This window comes from Carlito syrichta, unplaced genomic scaffold (genome assembly GCF_000164805.1).
Source record: "Carlito syrichta isolate Samal-C Ts95f unplaced genomic scaffold, Tarsius_syrichta-2.0.1 Scaffold301769, whole genome shotgun sequence".
In the NCBI taxonomy this organism is placed as follows: domain Eukaryota; kingdom Metazoa; phylum Chordata; class Mammalia; order Primates; family Tarsiidae; genus Carlito; species Carlito syrichta.
This window is the reverse complement of record NW_007245865.1, coordinates 155209-160332: the sequence shown is the minus strand read 5'-3', so window position 1 is coordinate 160332 and position 5124 is coordinate 155209. Positions and strand designations below refer to the sequence as shown.

At 42.2% G+C, this 5124-nt stretch overlaps 1 long non-coding RNA gene across 1 annotated transcript; it reads right to left on the bottom strand.

The window, feature by feature from the left end:
• Nucleotides 1-2798: 2798 nt before the first annotated feature.
• On the bottom strand, nucleotides 2799-4291 carry LOC110595410. The gene is made up of 2 exons (XR_002481815.1): nucleotides 4179-4291; nucleotides 2799-3060 (listed from the first exon to the last, which is right to left on the bottom strand). It is a non-coding gene; the product is annotated as an uncharacterized LOC110595410 (long non-coding RNA).
• Between the last annotated feature and the right edge of the window lie 833 nt (nucleotides 4292-5124).

Genomic DNA, 5124 nt, shown 5'->3' with positions numbered 1-5124 from the left:
GCCATTGTACGCGTATGAAAAAAGAGGACATGGCAAACTTAAAAATGGCACTTGAGGAAAGAGAATTCTCGCTGCCATGTATCCGATCATGGAGAAGTAAAGATAGCCTTGACCCTGTTGTTTGTACCTGTGGAAATGGCTAAGAAGGGGGTAAGTCAGAAGATACTGTAGTTCGTGCTGTAAAAACTGGCCACGGAATGACAGAAGGATAGCATGTGCATTTGAAACTGTTCATGGAGTTTCAAACATGGCTAAATTCTAGCCAGAGAATACTTGAAACGCCATGTAAGTCCGGCTCTTGAGAGTTGTATGGGAGGTACTCTACCCGAGTAAACATATGGCTTAAAATTCCTGAAGTCATTTCTAAAAAACCAGATAGCTTATTTAACTACCAATTTTTCTCATATCAACAGCTTTTTCCAGTGGAGGAAATGGGGCGATGAGGCTCTGGGACCTTCCGACCCCTCCAAAGAGAACACTGTTTGACAGTCTGCAAACGCTTTAATAGTTAGACAGATGGGGTTTATAAAGCCAGTCTTTTCCATCTCTTCAGCTTTTTGAAATATAAACATATGTGATGAATTGTATGTGAATGGATCAACTTTCTTAGCAACTTCACCGAGCAAAGAATCAGGAAATGACAAAACAGAGTATCTCCTTTGGATTGAATTACGGTAATTTTTTTCAAGCATTGAGCCTACTATTGAACCTAATTCATTTTGCTACCAGTAGGCAATGCCTTGTCTTGCATAATTGCAAGGAGTTCGGCGAGATCTATTGCAAAGCCATTGGTTTGCACCTTTATCAGGGAAAAAGAGAACCACATTCAGTCTCAAGCAAAATGTTCACCTGGCAAGGTGTAGTAGCTCACGCCTGTAATCCCAGCACTATGAGAGGCTGAGACAGGAGGATTGCTTGAGCCCAGGAGTTTGAGACCCAGCCTGGGCAACCCAGTAAGACCTCATCTCCACAAAAGTTGCAAAAAAAAAAAAATCAACCAGGTGTGTGGCACACGCCTGTAATCCCAGCTACTTGGGAGGCTGAGGCAAAAGGATTACCTGAGTCCAGGAGGTCGAGGCTGCAGTGAGATGCAATCCTGCCACTGCACTCCAGTCTGGGGTGACAGAATGAGAACCTGACTCAAAAATAAAACAAAACAAAACAAGTTCACCTGAAGCTTCCCCTTTTCTGAGTGTTATGACTCTCCATCAGGCCAAATCTCCACTGAATTGACTCCCTTCCTCGCCTCTGAGTTTTCTAGATTCTAGGTAACGCCCTCACTGACCAATGAGCTCTCTAATAATTCATACCCTAGATCCTATTAACATGACAGTTTATCGTTTCTGTATATCATTCTTTTCACTCTCAAATAAACTGATCCTTACTAATAGGCCTGTTTATTTTTATTTTTTTATGAATTCTCGACAAGATAATGTCTTAACTAGTTTAAAACGTAACCAGACCTCTAAATGACCACTGATAGGGAATGACAGGTGCCAGCAACGAGCCAGTTGGAAAGACAAATTGAGGAGACTGAGTTCCTTGGTAACCTACAAATAACACTTATTGGGAAGATACTTTCTCCAGTTGCACCAAGAATAACTCTACCCAAGTCCCGATGCATAAATTCTCCATACTTCATCTGCAAGAACTGAATGAAAAATATGTGGTGGACAGCAAGCTAGAAGTCAGCCATAGGAAGACCAATACAGTGGGTATTTTAGAAAGAAAAATCACACATGGCAAGCAAATATATGAAATGATCATTGTAACCTAATAGGTCAGAATGGGCAACATGTGGTAAGGACACAGAGAAGGGAAAAATCAGCCCTTTTTGGAAAATCAGTGAAAGATGTCTCTGTGGGAAGTGGAAATTGGGGTGAGTCGTAAAGGATGAGCCTATGAGTAAGATTTTATTTTATTTTATTTTTCTGAGTTGGAGTCTCACTCTGTCGCCCAGACTGGAGTGCAGTGGCACACTCCCGGCCACCGCAGCCTCGACCTGTTGGGCTCCAGCGATCCTTCCGCCTCAGCCTTCCAAGTAGCTGGAACTACAGTCCTGTGTTACCATGCCTGGCTAATTTTTGGTTTACTGTAGAGATGAGGTCTCACCAAGTTGCCTGGGCTGGTCTCAAACCTGTGGGCTCAGGCAATCCACTCTCCTCGGTCTCCCAAAGTACCGGGATTACAGGCTGAGGACCAAGCCTGGCCAATGAGTAAGATTTTATTAAGCAAAATGAAGAAAGCACTTTCTAGGCAGCTGAGGGAGGGAGAGAGGAGGACGAAACAGGGAGAACAAGAGAGGGAAGGTAGAGACAGAGAGAAAGGGAGAGAGACTGGCATTGACTGAGCTTCCCAAGAGAGCTTTGCTAGCCAAATAAAATTGGGGTAAGGAAATGGAGGAGACAGTGATTAAAGTTCTTCTCCCTGCCCCCTGAGGGAATATTCTCTTCGAAGTATGAAGAGAATAACTAGAAGAAAGAAAGTAGAATTTTCTGAAAGAATTTGAAATGAATTTACATCTAACCCCAATGGGTCTAGTTATAAAGTAACCTTACTTCCTTCTTGGTCTCAAAATATCCAATTACTAGAGTTGCCTTAAGAAGAATTTGCATGTCTTCTTCTTTTTTTTAATACAGGGATAGAAAATGCTTTGTAACTCTAACAATGATTAGGTCAAAATTTCCTTTGGTAAAATATTAAATACATTCAAAGAGAGCATGAAGGTCATGTGTATATCCCTCTTCCAATAAAACAGCAACTTACAATAAGTGAGCACCATGTGTCAAACACTTTTCTTTAGGTTGCAAATGAATATTTATTCACTTTATCCTCAACACATACGAAGCCAGTGTTATTAGTATTTCCATTTTGCAGATGAGATGTCTAAGGCACAGAAAGGTAAAGTGACGTGTTCAAGGTCACACAGCGACTAAGTAGCAGAGCTGGGACTCAAACCCAGGCTGTCTGTTTCAGGAGGTCATTTTCTTCATTGCCACACCATACTGTTTCTCATAGTATATATGACAGTAATTAAAACAGCTACAAAATGTATTCATCCTGAAAAAAATAAGGGAACATCTGAAAAAACATATATATATATAGTATATTTATTTATTTACTTATTGAGTTGGAGTCTCACTCTGTCGCCCAGACTGGAGTGCAGTGGTCACTCCCGGCCACCGCAGCCTCGACCTGCTGGGCTCCGGCGATCCTTCCGCCTCAGCCTTCCGAGTAGCCAGAATTACAGACATGCGCTACCACACCTGGCTGATTTTTTGATTTATTGTAGAGATGAGGTCTCACCAGGTTTCCCGGGTGGGTCTCGAATCCGCGGGCTCAGGCAATCCACTCACCTCAGTCACCCAAAGCGTGGGATTATAGGCTGAGCCACTGAGCCCGGCTAAATATATATAAGTCAAGGTCTCACTCTGTTACCCAAGAGATCATAGCCTACCGCAGCCTCGACCTCTTGGGCTCAAGTGATCCCTCTGGAGTAGCTGGGATTACAGTTATTATTATTAACTTTTTGTGTAGACAAGGTCTTGCTTTATTGCCCAGGATGGTCTTGAACCCCTGGGCTCAAGCCATCCTCCTGCCTCGGCCTCCCAAAGTACTGGCATTACAGGCGTGAATCACCACGCCCGTCCTGAAAATAATTTTTTAGAGCATTACATTCTCCAGAGATCACGTCAGTCGCTAAATGCCTATCTTCTGTTGCCTTGACAGTCCTCTAAGATTGGCTTCAGTTTGTAAAGACTACAGTAGAAATGAACAATAATGCTATATTTCAGTGAATGTGGTTAAACTCTGAAAATGGATCATTTCTCTCTTGTAGGGCATTTGTTTGTGTTACCATTTTGTCCTAATAGATACCTGAAACTTAAACCATTCCAGTCATTAAATAATGATCCTCCCGAGGGTGGCATGGACAGAGAGCCTCTCCCTTTTTAAGTAAATGTTGACAGCAAAACTAACAGGAGCCAGATGACACTTCTGTGCTCCCAAATAGAAAACACTTCTGTGAAACTTCCACTGAGCCAGTGCTCCCCGCCAACTCTCTCTGGCAATTTCCTGCATGTGCACATGTGTACACAGCACATAATGTATGTGTGGTTACAGAGCGATGCCTCCTTAACAACAAAGAGCTTCTCCAAGGTGGCTGCATAACAACTTACCTTTTACCTATCACATGCAAATGGCTCTTCCTTTAATGGGGGTGTCTTGACTGCCCTACTTTCAGAGACAGGCATAGAGAAGTCAAGTGTTGCATTCGTGCAACTGAGAAATGCTTTGACTTCTGGAAGAAAGTAGTCAAGATGGGCCAAACTGTCTTCTTTTGTGGTAAGGAAGCCCACGTCCTGGATGGCAAAGAAAAAGAAAAAAGAATCTGACTACGGGAATTGTTTAAATCCTGTAGAATGCAGTCTATTCTCTCAATTAAAAGACCCCAATCGTTTTCGAAAGCCAGTATTCTGCGTTGGATACAGAGAAAGAAAGCTAAGGTGGAATTGAAAAGAAATGGATATTAGTCTCAGTTCTCTCAGTCCTGAAATCCCCCCATGTCTGTGCTTTTATTTTTCTCATTTAATAATTGAAGCTAATAATGCCTCATCGGATTGCTGTGGGGATAATCGAATAATGAACATAAAACAAATTTGTGATAACTGATATGAAAACAATTTAGAATATTGAAATGCTGGAGAAATTATATGATTTCTTTATCTCACTGTTTTAGCTGAAAAGACCCGTAAGAATGAAGCTGTTATTGTATCAAAGTGGACAAAACAGTGTTCAAGGAACAGAAAAGGGCTGTCTTACCGAAACTTGGTATTTAAATTGCATAAAGTGTAGACTCTGAAATTGAGTTTGAATGGGTGAAAACGTGTTTGATGGGAAATGAGCAGAGACCTGTAGAGGAGGACGTCACCGAGGTGAGAAAGCATGAGATTTACTCTCCCACAGACACATGTTGGGTTTACCCACTGGAAGGCCGTAGATGGCCCAGCAGCTGGAAGCACCCATCACATCACAGTGATTTAATTAACTCTGAAGATGTGACCTGTGATCTCCATGTTGTGCAATTGTGGAAATTTACTCAGCTGCATGGCAAAAAGCACTGTT